General features: G+C 36.6%; 1 long non-coding RNA gene across 1 annotated transcript; it reads right to left on the minus strand.

Annotated features, from left to right (window-relative positions):
- Positions 1–14,937: 14,937 nt before the first annotated feature.
- On the minus strand, positions 14,938–15,601 carry LOC118566751. The gene is made up of 2 exons (XR_004933271.1): positions 15,088–15,601; positions 14,938–15,016 (listed from the first exon to the last, which is right to left on the minus strand). It is a non-coding gene; the product is annotated as an uncharacterized LOC118566751 (long non-coding RNA).
- Positions 15,602–20,756: the final 5,155 nt, after the last annotated feature.

Raw genomic sequence — 20,756 nt, forward strand, 5'->3', positions numbered from 1 at the left:
ACGTGACTTGACATCTGCTTGTATGATTGGTTTGAATTGACTTTTTATTTGAAAAATGCCTTCAGACGACATGTTGGGAATAAATGAACTGATCTGAATTGAATGTATAAATGCCTGATTTTAGGTTTAGGATGAAGGAAGTCCTCAGGCTTCTGCAACGTGTGCAGTGGGATGGGCCGTCCTTACACAGGTCTTTTTGTTTCAGGCTTTAAAAAAAAAAATTTCCACCTCTAACAGAAATTTAAGTTAGCATCGTGATCTAAAAGCCTGAAAACTATTTGAATATAACATATGCATAAGTGTGGGAGATAAACTTCAACCTTTATTGTTAAACGCTTCCTACGGAAATTTTCTCAAAAATAGGGGTATATGTAGCTTGAAAAAAAGAGGACAACATATACTGTGACTATCTTTAGAGAAAAGGTGTGGGTGTGAGAGCTAATGTGTGCTCCTGTGTTGTTTGCAAGGAACATTTTTATAATCAAATTGCAGAACTGCTGCAATGCAGGCTTGGTAAAAGGTTAACTTCCTCCTGATTGTGTTCATTTTTAGCCCACTGGTCAAGGTCAGGCTTTATGTGCACTTTAGTGTTGAAATGTCTGTTCAAGTGTCATGCGTAGAAAACAAGGAAGCACATTTTTAAAAACTTAGAGATACAACTTATTTGACCTTGTCTTTAAAACTAAGATGCTACAACAGTTATGAGCAACAGCAAAAATACTTGAAAGATATTACCCTCTTACTGTCAATTCGGATTATTTCAGTTTTTGATTTGAACTTTGTTTTCTAATGAAACAAATCCTTTTAAAGAGTAGTGTGAAAACTTATTTATGAACTTCAGCTTCGGTTTGATGACTTTATTTTTGGTCTATACAGTAGATAATAAATACATTTGAATATCTAAAAAAAAGAGAAAAGGACTAGTGGAACCGGAAGCTGCTGTGTGGGTGGAAACCATCATCTAGCTTCTTTTTGATAATTATAGGTCACAAGTTCTTCCTCTGTTCTTTGGAACCGAATGACATTAACCATCTAAGACCAAAGAGACAAGAATCGAGAAATAAAATAAGGCTTATTTTGCACGATAAAACTTTAAAACCAAAATAGCAACTAATCACAGAATTGGAGAATCTCTGTCATAAGAATATATGTGGATTTAAAACTGTAAACTAATGAAATGTAGCTCTCACACCTCTGTTAAAATGTCATGTTTATTTGATGTTAAATAATGAGATTATGACTGATCATTAAAAAAAAACAGTGTTTTTATAATGTGAACTCTTACGCTAACACTTTGTTGAAGCAGCAGTCTTCTGTGGCAGGAGTCTATCATCAACCCACACCTTGACTGGGCCATGTCTGTACACTCAAAAGTCCATCATAAGAAGATCACCACGTCCTCAGCATCTTCAGGTAATCCCATATATTTTCTGCTGAAGTTTACCTCTGGATTCAGGCTTGGTATTTCCAATGCTTTAATTTTCATCCTCACCTGTCTACCAGACACCTGACGAGCAAACCCCGGATGCTGCTACCTCCATCTTCTCTGAGGGTCTGGTGTTCTCTCTCTGTGGTGTGCCGTTCACTTTTCTGTGTCTAGCATATCTTATAGAAAAGAGGCCCAAATGTTTTAGGTTTAGTTTCAGATTATTCTCCAACAAGGTTTTGGGAGGTGTTTGGCCAGGCCTGGGTTTTTTTCTCTGGAAGAAACCAATTCTGTTCTTATCTCTACTTCTAATCTAAACACATGCAGACCCCAACCAGCACCTGGAGCTTTTTTTTGTTGCTTTTATACTCTCGTTAGCCTTTCTGACAGATTTATGTTTTCCCTTTTTTTTTTTCTCCAGTTTTAGACAAATGTCCTTTTTTATAGGTGCTTTCATTGTACCATAGGTTAAAAACTATACTGTTTTCTTTTTGTAATTTTCTCCTGACTGACACCAGTAATATTTCTTTGATCCCTTTTAACTTTTCTAGATAGGGATGCAAATAAGAAAATCAGTGAGCAGTCCTACTAGGACAGCTTCGCTTTATTTCATGTTAATCAGATTCTTTATTATTGATGGCTGAACTCCAGAAGACCAAACACGGGAGCTGAATAAAAATGTGCTTCAGCAATCTATTAGTTGAAGGGTGTCCGCCTCTATGCACCAAGGCTATTGTAGCAGTGTTTCTTTTAGAGGTCTGTTCCTTTTAATAAGTTGTATTTGTTTTTACCTGAATCATACAAGAAATGCATCATGTTATATGTGGGAAGATTTTTCAAGAAAGTTTCCTTTTTAAACTCACTGGCATTTTAACAGGGGTGTGTACACTTTTGATGTCCCACTAGGTATATGTTACTAAGTAATCATTTTGGACAAAGAAAAAAAAATCTGTAGCCCCTGGGGGTTTTAACTTATATTTTTCTCTGATTGCGTGACATTGTACTGGTTGAGGAAGTGCAGTAAATGTTAGCTGACATTGATGTCTCTAATGTCCTGCGATATGCGTGCGTGCATGCCTGTGTGTGTGTCTCCATATTCAGAAGTGTGTTAAGAACAATATTGCTTTCTTTCATCCACCTTAAAGTGTTTTATGATCTCAAAAGTCAGACAGAGACATGTGACGAAGCCTGACTCACCTAATTTATGATCCACTGTCTCGGGCGGATTATCATGATAGAGAACGAATTAAAATGTCTATTATGTATAGCCTTGCTGGTAAAAATGGAAATTGTAAAACATACAACTTTGCTGTTAGCAAAAATGTTTAACTTTAAAATATACTTTTAAGTGATTTAGCCAAAACTTTTCCCAAAAGAGTTGGAAATGTATAAACGGTGTTTTCAATATTACTTATTCCCGTCTAAACATTGTGTGGATATTTATTTTTATGTTTTAGAAAGTTTGATGGATATGTCCTAATTGTATCTTGTAAAAAACGTCAAATTGAAAAACAAAAAACAAAAAAAAAAACATACTCATATAAGTAGTTAGAAGATGGCCAGGGTTTGAACCTGGTATTTCACTATGACTCACTGTGATATTCATATTTTGACTGCACCTGTTCTAGAATATACGCGATGAATGATTAAATATGTTCATTTATTCATTTTTGCTCATCTGAGACATTCTCTCTTCCTAACTGTAATATTTTTTTTCCCACACCCATCGCAGCATGACGTAACAACCCCCCAGCTCTGGTGATTTCCTCTGGTCGGCAAAACAACATCATCGCTGTGATAAAGTGGAGTAAGAATGTCAGACAAAAATCAAGATCTGACTGTAAAGAGTCAAAATGTTACCGAGTTGTTGTGCACGTGGGTACCCACTAAGAGTTAACAAGATGACAATTGTTACTTTTTGTAAATGTAACCAAGAATACATAAAGAAAACTGTGCTGGTAGTTGGCAATTGTACATACAGACATTGCTGACTTGCAAAACATGCAAAAGTCTTCAGAAAATGTGTGCCATGTATATTTAACTTTAGCAACCTTTTATTTTATTTTTGTTTTTTACCAAATCAGATTTCTTGTTGTGTTAACTCAAGAGCAAGGACCATTATAACATGCTGGTAACACCCAATATGTTGCCACCTTCTCATGTGTTCAGTGACCCAGTTCCCTTATCAGAGTATGTAGGTTTGGTTGGGAGCTATCCACATAAAATGTGTTTTCTTAACTGGTATAGGAGCCAGCTGATATTTAACTGGGGTTCATTTTTATGTTTATCTAAGCTCTTAAGCAGTGGTTTTTAGTCCTGTAAGGTAAAGGTATAGCTTCACATATTTGTGAATCTAAGCTGCAATAACTCCACAGTCCCAGCTTTACAGCAACATTAGATGATGATGACAAATCAATTCTTCGTACAAGGCACAGAAACCCTCTGAGATGGGTTCACAAGCAATTTTTTTCAAGTTGTTTGGTGGTTTAAAAACACCTTGTGTAGATGTCCAGATTAATATTAATTGTTATCATTTATGGACTTGTTTACTTCCAGGCCTTGTATACAAAGTGATTGATAAATAAAGTAATACAGCTTGTGATCACTTGCTGTTTGCATGTTCCAAACTCTTTATCTGGATTCAGTAAGGATCTCAAAACTCATGAACTTATCCTAATACGTTTGAAAAGGGAGGTAGTTGAAATGGGATACTTTTTTTGTTTGTTAGTGCTGGAATCAAAATCTTTCGGGCTGCTTTTTTTTGTGCATTGCACATAGTAATTTCCTTGCCATTTATGGAAATGTTGTTAAGACAGCTTTGTCGGTGTGTAGCTTTTACTTTTGTTTAGCAAATCAACCGCAAACAAAGGCACCAAAATACCATAGCAGAAGGATTTTTTTGTTTACTGATCATATCACACCATGAAAACCAAGAGAAAAGGGAAGTCTACCAAAAAAAAAAAAGAAGAAGTGTGCCCACCAACGTGGCAACCACTGTAAAGGTGCTTTCTAATTCCACCTTTTAAATAAATAATAATTTGCTTTTTGTGCTTCTTTCCTGATCAGTCACAGTGTTTTATTACACAAATTGCAGTCTCCAATATAAAGTCCTATAGATTTGGTAGGGTTTTAAAGTGGCAAAAATTCTTGTGCTGACCATATTTTTCTTAACCCAACCAACTTGTTTCATGACCAATGGTGACGTAGTCATTGTGTCAATTCTTAGAACTCAAAGCTTTGTGAAACAGCCTGTTCCCTCTAGCCTGTACAGTATGTGCCGTCAAGCCCAAATGGTATGTACTGTTGAAAAAGTCTTTATACTATAGATTACGATTTAAAAAGCTTTTTCATGAACTAAGATGACACATCTTAGTTCTCTCAAAACAAAAGAAAATGTTACCAAAAATATTCTTCCCAAAAGACAATAATTCAACTGCTTTTGTTATAAATAATAATAATAATAATAATAATAATAATAATAATAATAATAATAATAATAATAATAATAGGTTTTTAAGTGTCCTCTGGTAATTTGACAATTTATGTTTTAGTCTTTGAAGTTGGAATGCCACCTTGCCATTTCCCTAATTCGAGCTCAATCCATAGATCCTCTATGGGACTCTGGCTGTTCTACTCCAGAACGCTGATCTTATTTCCAGTCATAACATGTTGGTAAAATTAGAGTTACTTTAAGACAACATTTTCCAGGGGTATGAAAATTTTGGGCTTGCCTGTAAATTCTTTAGAATTTAGACTTTGCTCAAGACATTTAATACAGTAACTTTCAGTGAATAATTCTCAACACATTATTTATGCAGTATTTGATATCCTATTAATTAAAACAGGTTGATTTTCCCTCACATGTACAACTCTTAAATACTGAGAAAATATTGAGCAAGATGATCCTCGTCAAAGTACTTTTAAAGTTTTTTTTTTCTTCTGAGGAAACAATACAGGTACTTCTCAGAAGATAAATATTTTGTCCCAAGGCAAAGGCAAGGCAAGGCAAATTTATTTGTATAGCACATTTCAGTACAAAGACAATGCAAAGTGCTTAAACTAGAACTCACAATCATGACTCTTGCTTGAAAAACCTGTGTGGCGGTCCAATTCTCAGAGAAACATTCCTACAATGCATTTTTACAAAGCACAAATACATATAATTTCAAAATGACTAAGTAAGTCCAATCTTTTTGTTGTCTTCTAAAAACAGTTGTACATTTGGAAGGTGGCCAAAGAGTCACCACAAGAGTCATCACTTTTGCACAATGAATCTGGCTGAGTTCCAGACTTCACACAAACTGCAAATGTCCATTTGTACAAAGTTTAGCTTCTCTGAGGTATTTGCTTGTACAGTGATGCATATTGCATAGTTTTTCTCACATCGTTCTGTAAATTAGCTCATGTCTTTCTTCTATTTAAATTGAATATCGCATTTTATCTCAAAATGCCTTATTATGAATAACTGCACAATATTTTCTTTTTTTTTTGCCTATCTGATCAGTTCATTCTCTTTTGCTTTTGAACTTACCTTTAAATTAGTGTGTATTACTAATTTTGTGCGTAACTGTCCATGTGCTTTTGTCGCTGTCACACCAGATTTTCCCCACTGGGGGACAATAAAGGTATTTCTTTTCTTAGCTCATTTTATTCATTTCTGCTCTCAACGCACATTTATTATAAGTTTAGTACCTCAAAAGAAGTTAGAGTGTTTCTTCTTACCCATCCTCCATCTTTATACCAAATGTCATCGAGAGTGGCTTAGTAGCTTTTGTAAATTCTGCTAAGAACAACATGACCGGACCTGGAAAGACCAGATCATTCCACTATGACCTTTGAATAAACCAATGAGCAAAGGTCTGACATAGGCAGTTCTGTCTCCGTTTTTAGTTTAGTTTTTTTTTTTTTTGCTCTCGTACTAATTCCTAAGGCTTTACAAGAACAAACAACAATGGGCTTTCTCGTTAAAGTCAATCCCAGATCGCCTAACTGTCTCACAACATTTTGTGTCACTAATGCAAACATAGTTTTAGGATAGAAAAACTATGAATGGAGAGGTTGGGTATCCAAAAATGTCTGTCAACCTGAGGATTACTTTAATAATAATAATAATAATAATAATAATAATAAAACTTTCCATAAAGCCTGGTTTCAGCACCTCAAGCACAACTTTAAGTTCAGCCTCTTATTAACTTACATAAAACAATGCCTAACCTGCTAGAAATGTTTGCTTTAGTGACTTACAAATGAATTGTGACAGACCCTCTGAAAAGGAAAAAATGTAGAAAGTGATTTGCAGGAGTGCAGTACTTTGAAGTAAATAAAAAAGTACCAAAAAAAGTAAATAGGTATGCAAGCTAACGAATAAGTAAATAAATAACCAAACAAATAGGTTTGTTTTCCTCCCTTCCTGCAGCCTTGGGTTAGATCATTAAATACCTAGTTGCCCCTGAGATGTGGGAGTGACAAGAGGCTACTCCTGCAAAGTCTCTCCCTCTATTGGTGGCTGCTTCCTGATATTAATATGTTTTGTTCCATATATTCTTTTGCAAAATACTACTTTTCCAATCATGTATACTATATAGGCCGTGGGCCAGAATCTGTAGGATGACTTTTCGTATGAACTGTTAGGGGGCAACTTTCTTCCACTTGGATAAGTTGCTACACATAGCAGTGATCTCAAAACACCAATGTTCCCATGTTTTCACTTGCACATTAATAAGTTAAAGCCGATAAAACATCTAAACTGTGGCGCTCCGGTCCAAGAGGTCACGTCGCCTGTTCTATCCTAGCGCAGCAGGTCTTGGTGATATTACAGTAAATTGAGCAACAGTCTGGGCTATTTCTGCCCTGTGATGGACTGGCGACCTGTCCAGGTTGTACCCCGCCTCTCACCCATTGACAGCTGGAGATCGGCACCGGCACCCCTCACGAACCCAGCAGGGATAAAGCGTGATAGAAAACAAAATGTATATATATATATATATATATATATATATATATATATATATATATATATATATATATATATATATAAAACCTGTCTTAGCACCCACCATCCTTTCTGCCCTTCCATAATTATTTTAAATTGGAAAATAGAACTATCATAATAACCTTTATTGTAATATTTTACTCCAGTAAAGTCTCCTGCAATGTGGCCCACAAATGTCTCTAGGGAGAAAATACAACAAATTACAATAACTATTGATGTAAAATCAGTACAGAAAGCAGTTTCATTGCTCAGTGGCTCAGAGAAGGAGTGGGGGGAGGGTGTGGGAGCTTAACTGTCTTAATGTACAGTACGTTATGTACCAGACGGGCTTTTGCTTTCATTTGAATAGCATTCTTCACCCCCACTGGAACGTTTCCTAAGTACTGAGGGGCCTCCCTTCCTTTTCTTAAAGCTTTTCCATTTCCTCTGTCTGAGGCGGAGCTCTGCTTTTAAAGAAAAACTTGTTCAACTCAACTCTACTTAGAATGCTTAGGGTAAATCATAGCAGCTGTCTGTTTCTGTCCTATTTTAAGGCTAACTGAGACCACATAGATCTTCTATGAGGATTATTTTAATTAACAACACATTTGTTTCTTCCCTTCGCCAGAACTTTGTGAAAAAATATACCTAAAAAGCTGACGCTGAATGTGCTTAATGACCTTTAATAGCCATGTACATCCTAATTTTAATGGATTGTAAATGTCACAGGTTCTCTACAAGGCCACCATACACAAGCCAGACTTCACACAAACTGAATTCATGGAAATATTTTCTCTCAAAATGTGCGTTAATGTCAGCTGAGTTTACCTCATAACACTTCTCAATTCATGGTCGCTCACCCGCAACAGCTCGGGCCTATGTGTAGGAAAAACAAGGTCACATTTAGCAAAGCAGAACTCAGGAACAATAACAATCTAAATATATTTGATTCAAATGGAATGGAAAATAACACATACTTCAAGGAGAGGGGAGTGATAAAGCAGAAGTACAGAAACCTCTGACATTAAAATATTTCCCATTATGCCCAAATTCTGTTAGTTTTGTCACATCTGTAAAAGACTCTAAAAGAGCTACTTAATCATGGCATGATTATTCTCTCTATTGTATGGCTCCAACAATGTATCAGTCTCCTGTTACCAGGAAATCCTGCATACCGCAACAGTTAGCGCTCACCAACCACTTGGATGACCAGCTTGTGCTCGGGATGTATCTGCACAGTGTGTGATACATGACCGTTACCATTCATCAGCTTTTGTTACAGTACAGATTGCTTTTACTGTTGTCAAAACATGTTTTAAGAAATGTTTGTGATAAAATCAAATTTAAGCAGATCTACTTATGTCTGGTTTACTGATGGATTGCTGCCACCTGCTGCCTGAAGACAATAGTGACTCACACTTACTTAGGCGTTCATGTGGGCAAAAATATTTACAGTCATATGTAAGTGTATATTACAACAAGGTGTTTTTTCATAGTAAGTCATGAAGACAATCTCCACTAAAATTTTCTGAGAAAAACTAAAGAAACAGATGCCTTAATGCTTGAAGTATCAAATACAATACAATAAAATAATAATAATAATAAGCAGCAAAGAACAGCAGAATATAAACTCTTAAATGTGATACATTATTTTGATTAACTGTGTTTATAATCTTTGTTTAGACTGAGCTTTATTTAAACAGTTTAGAGAAAATATCTTCTAAGACCATTTTCTTTGTATAAAATCATGGATTACACAAAGTAATCGCCCTTATTTATGCCTGCCACATCTCCAGGAATTCTTGACTTTTTCAAAACCACAAAGGTTTACTGTAAACTGATGGCATCGCTGTGGTGAGGGAAACCAAAAACACTTTCTCAGTTCTTCTTGCATATACGCATTGGCACAAACACCATCACTAAAAGAGAAACAAAAGGTATGATTTCATGGCAGGTCCCTAAGATTACTGAGTCCTTTGCTTTGCCGGAAAACATCTTTTTTGAAGTAATTTATGTGAAAGGCATATAAAAAAAATATCAAGCTGTCACTGGGCTGTATTACCATGCATATGTTAACTAGAGATTCTAAAATGACCACGGTAAACGTATGATTGGTTGTTTCAAAATATTTTAATTAAATTTAGGCATACCTTTGTATGTTTTTTTTTTTTTTTACGAAACTTAGGCTTTGAACCTTGCTATTTTGCTAATCTGTTCAGAAAAAAAAGGAAAAAAAGAGAAAAAAAGAAGAGAAAACAAATCTGTTCAGAAGTACGGAAAACAAGTATCTTGAGAGGTGGAGGTGAAAATTTCAAAAATTAAATGCACATTAGCAAAGGTAGTTATGTTTTCAAAAGTTTAACAGCTGTGAGAGCTTGATTATATCACCAAAATATACAGTAGGAAAAATGTGACATGATCAGAGCATAAAGGAAAGTTTTAGTTTAGCGATCTCCAATGTGGGGGTCGCGACCGCTGGAGGTGCCGCGGAGGTACTACAGGGGGTCACGAGATTCAGTCATAACCATGCTTTATCCAGTTGAGAGTACTTATGAACTGTTTGTAGCGATTTGCTTTGAGAGAATAATTTAATGATAATTTGTATTTCAATAAAATAGCAGCACCCAGTTTCAGCTGAGTGATTTCTTTTCTGAAACCAAACTGCATGGGGTCCAGAAGGTTTTCACCCTTGCAATGTCCCACCATTTTTAAGAGCTTTAGTAAAAAACAGGAAGTATACTTCTTTGTCACCTGCCACCTGCCAAGTATAACACAGTATTATATATGTATATATATATAGATAGATAGATAGATAGATAGATAGATAGATAGATAGATAGATAGATAGATAGATAGATAGATAGATAGATAGATAGATAGATAGATAGATAGATAGATAGATAGATAGATAGATAGATAGATAGATAGATAGATAGATAGATAGATAGATAGATAGATTGATTGATTGATTGATTGATTGATTGATTGATTGATTGATTGATTGATTGATTGATAGATAGATAGATAGATAGATAGATAGATAGATAGATAGATAGATAGATAGATAGATAGATAATTTAAACTCAAAGGCTTAACATTTAAATTTGAATTAAAACCTTTATTTGTCATAGATTGTTGAGCGTAGAATTGCATAAAACTCTGAGTCAGGTTATGGAGAAATTGAAGAAAATAGAAATTGAAACTACTTGCTATGATACAAGTACTGGAACTATGAGCACCTCATTAATTTGTGTGGCTTACTGTAATTCTTTTTCTCCCCTTATTCTTTTCATTTTCCTCCTTTTTTCTCCCTGTGAGTTTATTAATGGTTTTCCAGTGTTTTGTGCTGTTCTCTTTTTTTTATTTTAATCCTACTTGAGAAGACATCTGCTTTAGCTTTGTAAACGTGTAAAGTCACTTTTTTCACAAGCCTTTTAAATATCATTCGATCAGTGCTTGGGTGTGATTATGAATTGTTTTTAAGGACTGAGTCCTTTTTCTTCTTAAGGGTCCCAAATTCTGTTTCCCTTTGTGCTTGCATAACAACGTTTTTGTACATTTTAAAAAAATCTATTTAGTTTTTTATATTAAATCATCACATATACCTTCACATTTTATGCCCCGAACTATTTCATCCCATGTTACATGTTGTAAATTCATGTTCGGGAAGGTATAAATGGAAAAAGATATCTTCCCATGTTCAGACATGCCTGTGTTTAGATTATATACTTTTATCAAACAATCTTGTTTGTTTGTAGAAATCTTATCAAGTTGTTCATTTGCAATTTGTGATACTCTTTAATTTCTTGATGGTTGTTTTACAAATCCAGTCTAGGGTAAAATCACCCACAATAATTAATTATTGCTGCTAAACTGCTTAAGAACATTAGATAACGAGTCAAAAAGGAATCTTTGGAAGCGAGTTGATAGATAGTCATTACAACAAAATACTGAAGTCAGAAGAAGAACTTCTCAGAATTGTTAAGTTGGATTGCTTCTGCTGAAAAAGACTATTTATGCAGCAAAGAGCAAAAAATGTAGCTGAACGATGGCAGCTGGACTGAGGGTAACCTGAATGTATGGTTGGAATGGCAATTAGCTCTCCCACATAAAGGTTTTCAAAGGCAAATGCGTTTTCTTACGTTGGGGAACTGAGTCATTTCTACAACACACACGTCTGTGTTCTGACCTTCTTAGTGAAACTGAAATGGCTCATACAGTTCTGCAGGTGTGGATGTGCATGTGTCTCTGTGGGTGTGCAGTTCTCAGGCTTCACATCCTACCTCCTTGTTTGGCCTTCACACTGTTTCTCCAAGACTTTGATTGTTGGCGGTGTGTGTATTTGTGCTGGGGGGCACAGAGAGGTGTCTCAATTCCACAGTTTTATGGTGCGCCACCCCTTCCTGAGTGAGCTCACCAAAAACAGCCTGGGATAGCTGAGAACACATGAATCAGATGTGAGATATGCTCTTACAAAGCCTCCTCACCACATATTGACTTATGAACCGTTACACAATCTCACCCGTGTACTCTGGAAAAAAAAAAAAAATCCTTAAACCAATTGGAAACCTCTCGAGTCTGTTTCCTGAAATCAGTCGTCTGGCAGAGGGCCCACATGTAAATGTGGGCTGAAAAGTGCGAGAAATGACTGGTGTGAAAGACCATTGACTTATTACGCACAATGTCATACCCTTGGATCAGTGTGGAGGTTGATGCGTGTGTGTGTCTCTCCTACCTCTTCCCTGCAGGGTATGAGTGGCGGTGTGACTCCATCGCTGCAGCACTTCAGGACCAATTGGGAGGAGCTTAAAGAGGAGCAGATCCCCTGAGTCAGAAGCTACATTAATCTGCTCTCAACCGTGGTAATCAGGCCGACCTTTCTTCCGTTTCTTCACCAACCTTGAGTTCGGACCTCTCTATCATCCTTTCCACAAGAACCAGTTCCTGCATTCATGTTGAGCTCCTACATTCCTGTGCTCTGCTTCCTAGCTCTTTCAGTTTCTGGAGAAATCGTCTCAAGTTCCCCTCTGCAAATCTCCTTATTGCTCTTCTGGCCACCCGCCTAAGCTCACTGAGATTGAATGTTCAGTATCCCAGACCTATCCCATGAACATAAATTGATTTAAACAATTCTATTGAAGTTCTGGGTGTAGGTTAAGGGCTGTTGTCCCGCTCAAGTCTTCACTATCTTACAAGTTTTTTTTCTAGCATCTATATCCCCATTGACCTGCTACTCTGTTGCTGCTGAATAAAAGCATATTTACAGCATGATGCTGCCACGTGTTTAAGAGTAAAACATGCTGAATACATACAGTCAGTTTGGATGTCATAGATTTAGGACTTTATTTTGAATTTTTTTTTTAAAAGCCATGACTTTTTCTAATTCCACTGTGATGCAGAATTTGGCTCTACATAGTGGTGGTCTGTTACATGAAATCTTCAAAATACATGGTTGTAACATAACAAAATGTGGGAATGTGTAAGGGTTAGCAATACTTTTACAAGGCACTGTAATCAAATTCCATACACAAGAAGAACTGTCTTTGCATGAGCATGGCAGTCATGTTTACTTTACTTTACACCATGTTATCAGGACTGCTCTGAAAAACCCAGCCCTGACTGTAGCATAGAAAACACAAACCACCTTTTTAAGGCAGGTGAACTTTAATATTTTTTTTTTTTAAAAATTAGAAGTCCACAAACTCAAGCACAAGTACAGCAGCAGTCTAATCACGACGATAAATAAATACTGTTGCTCTGTTTGTGATCTGTTTGTCTGTTGAACAATGTGGCTTGTAGGTAGACTCTTTGTTTCAGACATCCATGCTGTGTTGGATGTCTGCACTTAACAAAAGAGATCCCAAGAGTGTTTGGAAGCATGAATCAGGATGGTTGTGATCATGAATAAATAAATTCATCAGGGGGACCTAAGCGCTTTAGTTTTTTGGCTCTCAGCAGGGAGCCGGGGAGCAGGAGCTAGCGGGTGACTCTCATGGGTTTATAATGGTTCATCCAGTCCACACTTATACATAATTGACTTTCATGTATCTGTGTTGCACATACCGAACAAAGGGCTGTTAAGCAAAAACACAAATAAATAAGGCTCATAGCAGAAAGTGGCTGCCAATCAGTTTTGGAAAGAAGATAAGAAACACTTTCTATTAAAACGCAGATACTTCAACACGGACCTATACTCATAACATCGTTCCAGCTTTGATGATCTACATTGTTGTTGCACCTTGTTTTAAGTTCTTATGGCTAAAGTCACTTGCTTTAGAAAAGCAGTTTTACCTGCCACTGGATTTTATCGCAGTCCGCTTCAATGACTATCTATAGCCAAACATAGTGAAGCACCACGTCAGTCACCCGGAAGCTATGGTGGAATAGCCTGACTTGGATGGAATTTAGCACTCACGCGTATCGCCACTCGGGTGTTTGAATGATTACATTTGAAAGGTGTAAAAACAAACACCAGAGGGTACATACTACTGGCATCGTCAGTGCTATCAGGCAGTCGTCCTAGTTTCCAACAGTCGTTTAAAACGTTGAGAGAAATAAGTTTAGTTGGTGAAATTGTGCAATCTTTCAGCACATCAATCATATTTCTTTTTGACATGAGGTGTGTGGATACCTTCAGATCAACTGGTTTCAACATCAGCCCTCTGGGATATCTGTTTATCTCACGTCCTGAGCAGTTGCACAACACAGTTAAAGAGCCTTGTGGAGCACAATGACACTCTATCAAGTGCTAACAAGACACCCTTTGTGTTCTGGAAAAATGTTTTGATTGAGTTTGGGATTCCCTGGTAACTTCCTGAAAGCTGAGCTCATGGTGCCACTGCTAATGTCTGATAATGTCAGACATGCCAGCTTTATTTACATACCTGCATGTATATCGGTTATGCCCAAAAAGGTCAATACCTTGACAGTGTTCAGTATGTGTAGTTGTTCAGAAGCGTCAGATAAAAAAAAGTTCATTTATATAATTGATCTGCATGACAGCGAATAAAATATTATGCAAAAACAAAGAAGCTTTACAAGTTGAAAATAAATGTTTAATTATAAAAACTAGAGAAACAACAACCCTTCTTTTTATATGTCGAAGCAAATTATTTTTTTTTAAATATCCGAAATATAATTATTAGGAAAGATAAGCTATTAAATACTGACATCTGTTCTATAGGATAGCAAGTATTTGCTTAAATAGATTTGCTCTTTTATTTTTTTATTTCTGGGGCTTGTCTGAATGGACAACAAATGCATTGTTTGTCTGTTAGGAGTCAAATCACTTCAAAGTTGAGCAGTTCTAGATTCACTAATATATAAAATATAAGCATTTTACAACTGGAAAAGCTTAGGTTATCCACTAAATTGGTCAGTTTGTCTATGTTTGAGATGCTGTTAGATTTTAAATAACCCAAGGTAAAGTTAAAATGGATGTCTATTTTACTTTATTTTGTGAGCAAGTCCTTGTTAGTTTTCAATGGTGTTAGTGTTATGAATTTGGATGGACCCAAAAGACAACCCGAAAACAGGTCAGTGACGCTTTGATATTTTATTAAAAGAAGGGGTTGCACGGCCCTTGCTGCGTGCGGCTCACGCTCGGCGGCTGGCAGCTCCTGGAGACGAGACGTCAGGTTAGTGATCAGCGGAGCCAGATAGAAAGGTAACTAGAAGCTGGATCACTAACCTGGTGGAGGGTGGGCTTGTCGGTGTTTCTTCTGGCCCCTGAGGGCGGCAGAGTCCGTGCGGGATAATCCAAGGTCGTTTGTCCGAGTCCAGTCCGGGTCCGATATCGTGAAGGCGATTGATTAGGCAGAGGTTTCCAAGGGCAAATCCGAAAGGGGGGTTCCAGGTCCAGGTCCGAGTCAAAATCCAAAAGAGCAGGCAGTTTAGGGGACAGGCAATCTCAGGTACTCACAGGCTGAAGGTCGGTACACGGGTGAGCAATCCAAATCCAGAGACTGACAGGCAGAACTCAGGGCGGGCAGACAGGATCCGACAAGGGCAGGGCTGGCTCGAAAAACAGGGCAAAAACAGGTCGGGCTTCAGACTGACAGACAGGTTATTCAAAAGGCTGGAAGTTCTCACCGGGTTGGCTCAAGACGTTCTGGCACTGGAGGCTGAAAGGCACGGAACCTTTATACTGGTGAGGTGGAGCCGGAACAGGTGTCAGCAATTAACAGCCCCAGTGCCAGGAACGTTACAGTTAGTTGACATTTAACATGAAAGTGACCTTTTCTGTTATATTTTTTATGTTTTGATTTACTCCATGTTTTGTAGATTTTGATAGAGATACACATTGTAAGAACCATCTGTCTTGGAATGGCAATACTCAGGAGTTGTTTGTGGTTTTTGCCGATAAACAGCAAACATGACCGATCAAGCTTGTTTTCTTAGAAAATGGTAACCCAGGAAGCCGCAAAGATTAAATAAGGGCTTCCCTGTTTTAATTTTTTCATTAGTTGGCTTTCCTTGTCATCATGTATGTCCAGTTATAAGAAACACTTTTATGTATTTAAACCAGCAGGCAGCTCTAGAAAGTCGTCTTATGGAGCATGAATTCATCTCTTCAAACCACTTAAAGGAGCAATAAGTAAGAAAAGTCCTGTAAAATTAATCAAAATCATTCTCATTTGTCACCTGGGATGGAAGTAACAATCCTTATAAACAATCAGTCCTCTTAATTAACAATGTCTTAGTCAAGATGTTCTCCTTTCAAACCTAGAGTTACGGTGCGAAAGTCCAGTTGCCTCCAATTTAAGCCTGTTTGCTGTTGCAATGACCCGGATAACTGAGAATTTGCAAAGGTATGTTGACTGAATCCCCTTCACTTGCCTTCACTTGGTTGGTGAGACACTAGGTGTCATTACTTATTGCTCCTGTAATGGATATCTCGCCAGTTCCTGTTTCTTCCTTGCAGATTAATAACAAACTGCTCAACATTTGTATTCAGCAAACAGTACATACATTTAAATTTAGACAACCTATACAATCAACCGTAAACAATAATATTTCTTTAAAAAATTTGTCATTTAAAATTAAGATGTCACAAACTTGAATGGACTAATTACAGCTACCCTTGGTGTTTCCTTATTATAAATCCATCCATTTTCTGACACGCTTATCCCTTGTGGGGCTGGGAGTGGTGCTGGTGCCTATCTCCCCTTTTTATAAATGTAGACTCAAAATACTTCAAGCAGAGGATGAGACTTTATAAAAGGTACACAAAGCACTATGTTTAAAATGTTTAAGCTGATCTATTTGTCATTATATAGATTGTGGGATATTTCAGAATTTTTCAAATTGAGATTCAGTAGTGAGGTTATGAACATTTAATATTTACTCTACAAATGCTATTGATTCTTTACCAACGTCACTCTTCTCAGCTACACTGGCCGGATACACTCAGCAGTTCATCTCCATAATGTCTTCAGATGCAGATCTTCCTCAGATGCAGAAAGGTGTGAGCTAGAATGTGAGTTTAATAAAGATAGATAAAGCAAATAAGCTGAATAAATGCAAGCAATATACACCCAATGTCCAAAGTCAAATGATTTAATCATATACAAGCATTATGATTGTACCTGTTAATAGCAAATCATTTAATAAAAACAAATTTTTGTAGTTAGTTTGACACTTTCACTGTAGATTTGTAGTGACGTAAGAAAGGAATTTCAGAGGCTGTGGAAACTGTGAGCTTCTTGATGTTTCAAAACAGTCTTGCCAAAGTTCTTACATCTGTCATAAAATATAACTCTGGGAACTACTCTTGGCCAAATCTGCACTTTATTCTTGTACTTGGGCACCAAAAGATTTAGGCATATGCTGGGAGAAATTCGCAAAATTGTCAGGAAAGGGATGATTATCAGCTCTAATGAGCAAAAAAGTCAACGTACAAAGCAACTTGGTTGTGGAGCTACAGACACACCTGACAATCAAGTGATCAAAGTCAGTTTACTGTCACCGGTGACTGATCCATTTGAGCAGATGAGACAAAGCTTACTTACAGAGAAGCAGAAAATGAACAGAAGTAAAAGTGGGAAATACAATTTGATGATTCAAACCACCTTCTTTATATTTTTCTGCTTATTTCTCAAAATAAACTGACAATAGTTTGTAAAGAAAAACCATCTGTCTACTGGCCAACATTCAACTGAGTTTAAGCAACCATTTTATACTATCCAGTTCTGTATATTTTATCCAGAGGGATTTATTTTTGTAACTGGCAAAATAATGTTTTGTCAGAGGTATTAAGGCAGGGTTGTCCAAACTGAGGCCCGGAGGCCATCAGTGCCCCCCCTCCCCACACCCACCCCAGAACAGGTGGTTGGTAGAGATGGAGACATTTATTTTTAATTTAGGCTAAATTAAATAATTTTTACAAAGTTAGGTGCAACAGAAAGTAGCTATTTATATTTTAATAACTACACTTTCTGACTTCAAAAAAGGACCACATCCATCCAGTGATTTTCACTCAAAAGCAGACTTTGGTACACCAAAATCTGCTTTTTTAAACATTAATTTATCAAACTTTGCTAAAAACAACAAGGGTTTCTGAAGAAAGAGTGACCTGTGTTCTGTTCTTCTTGCTAGGAATAGCCTACATTTGTCAAGAAAAAAAAAATCTAAATTTGTGGTTTTGTCCTTTTGACTTCATAATTTTGGGCCACATAACAAAAAAGTTGGACACCCCTGTCTTATGTTTTTTTCCCCCTCCTTGTTAGAATAAGCTGTAATCATCTTTGTTAGAAAAATCTAAAAATAAGACTTATAACATACATGTATTGGCTTCCAAGGCAAGAACATCTAAAGTCAAGAGGCATGCTAGTTCTAGAGGAAATTGACCAGATGAATCCCTATTTCATCATTATTTCATCACTATTTCATAACTGAAAAGAGATACTTTTGTAAAAATGCCTTACAAACGTATTCATACCCCTTGAGCTTTTCCACATTTTGTCACACTGCAACTGTAAATGTAAAGGTATTTTGTTGGGGTTTTATAGGATGGATAGACACAAAGTAGTACATTATTGGAAAGTTGAAGAGATCACTCTTTTTCAATGGACATTTACTTAAGCAATGTACATGTATTCAGCCCACCTGATTCAATATTTCACAGAAACACCTTCCACTTGAAATACTGTTTTGGAACCAGACTCTGCTTTACATTTTCCCACAGCTTTATCCCTGACCTGTCTGGTATGTTATATAGTCTTTATAATGCGGTTTCTTCCCTGTTCTTCTCAATATTTTTATACTTTATGAACCATTTATCTGACTCCTGAAGGTGGTGGCTTGAACTAAACTTTATTTATGGGTATTGAAGGGGTCTGGGGAAATATGCACATGGTCCTTTTCAGATTTTTGAAAAATAAGTTGTGTTTTTTTTTGCCACATCATTGTTACAAACTACTTTATGTGGGTCTGATACATGCAATCATAATGATTCATGGTTGTGACATTGACATTGAGACAGATTTCAAAATAACCTTATGACAGTCTTTTGTTAAATGATGGACTGAAGGAAAAGGAATAATATTTCATGGGTATTAGATTAAAAAAAATCAATAAGGAAATTATAGATGTCAAATCTCTCATAAGGAGGATTTGCTCAAAAAACAATTTTGGTAACTTTTGCAGAGTACAAAAACAGCGAGGGAATGCTTAGAGGTTCCCAGGGTTAGAGGTCTTTTTTCTCCCTTCCAACAACCAGAGCCCATAATCTCTAAACTACCAGAATATATATAAAAAGACAAACTTTCTTTTTAAAATTAAAGCAACTGGCAAGCTTAGTTCCCTTAAGCTTATGGTATTTTTTTTTATTAAAGCGGTGATGCAATGTAATGGTAAACTCTGCCTTTCCTAAGCTTTATTACAATGTGTTTCATGTGTTGCAATGTGGTACATCTATTTAAAAATGAATAATATTGTTTTATCTTTCTTTGTTTAGTGCTTTTAACCTATTTGTTTCTAGGAAGATACATAGACTTTAATTTATTGTTATTATTATATTTTTTTTTTGCGTTTAGGGGAAATGTTTGTGATGTAACACAAGCTGCACACAGATCTATCATCCACTGAAATGTTACAAGGCACCATAATGTGACATGCGACTGAAAAAGCAGTGTGTTGGGGTGCCAAAAAGGTTTTTCACACCTGTCTAAGTCTGCGAGCCTTAATTGGTATGCAAACACAGCTTAAACAAACTGACATGCCTAAAACCTCTGAAATGCCTTGATCTCTCCACGCCAGACACCCTGAGAGGCAGCATGTGCTCTGAATTCTGCTTTCATGTCAGCTGGTTAAAAAAAACAACTTTTCTGAAATAGTCAAGCCCTTTTTGGTTCACTGTTTAAAAAATATAGTTTTCTTTTTGATCACACTGTGCTCCTCTCAGTGGCATACTGGGGCAGGTATTGTTTTAGTCCTAATCAAAAGAAATGAAATGAAAAAAGTTTCAGTGAAACTGCTGAGATAGGAGAGCTGCGAACAAACTGCTGAACTGGGCCAAAACAAACAATATTTTTTATCTACTAATGATCATACTGTAATTAAAAACTGAAAATTGTTTCTGAAAATCTTAAAGATAATGTGATTATGACTGAAGATTATTTATTTTTCCATTTTTAAAGTTTAGACATACCAGTTTATGAGATACACCTTGCTTGTACCAGGCTGAACCCCATTTTGCCTTCAAAACTGCCTTAGTTTTTTATGATATCGATTCAACATAGAATCAGATTTATTTCAGAGAGTTTGGTCCATATCGACATGATGGCATCACACAGTTGCTGCAGATACACCAGCTGTCCATCGATGGGGTAAATCTCCAATTCCACCTTTTTACAATTGTGTTCTGATCTGGTGAATGGCATTAAAATTAAGTAAAATCAACCAAATAGGGATGATTTAAGCTGTGAAACATTGTCTATTATCTTGGTTAAAATGTAGCCTTCAGAAGATAGATACACTCTGGGCTGTATAAACCCAGACAGCAGTAATACTCTGGTTAGGCGGTGACATTTAAACAAACAAAGTGTGTCAAGAAAATATCTTTTACAGCATTTCACCTCCCCCACAAGCCTGAACCGCTGATACAAGCCAGGATGGATACAAACTTACATGTTGGTTTTCCCAAATTCTGACAATACAGCAGAATACCACTAGTTAAATTGAGATTAATTGGACAGAGTAATAATTTCTCAGTCAGTTATAGTCCAGTTACTGCCCTCTCTTACAGGTCATCAGACCTGTAAGAGAAGAGGTGAGTACATTACCTCCATATTGTCCTCTCTGCAGTGCCTATATGTCATATATGATGTCATATATGATTTTTAAAAGATATTCCTTTTG

This window comes from Fundulus heteroclitus, chromosome 18, assembly GCF_011125445.2.
Source record: "Fundulus heteroclitus isolate FHET01 chromosome 18, MU-UCD_Fhet_4.1, whole genome shotgun sequence".
Classification (NCBI taxonomy): Eukaryota; Metazoa; Chordata; class Actinopteri; order Cyprinodontiformes; family Fundulidae; genus Fundulus; species Fundulus heteroclitus.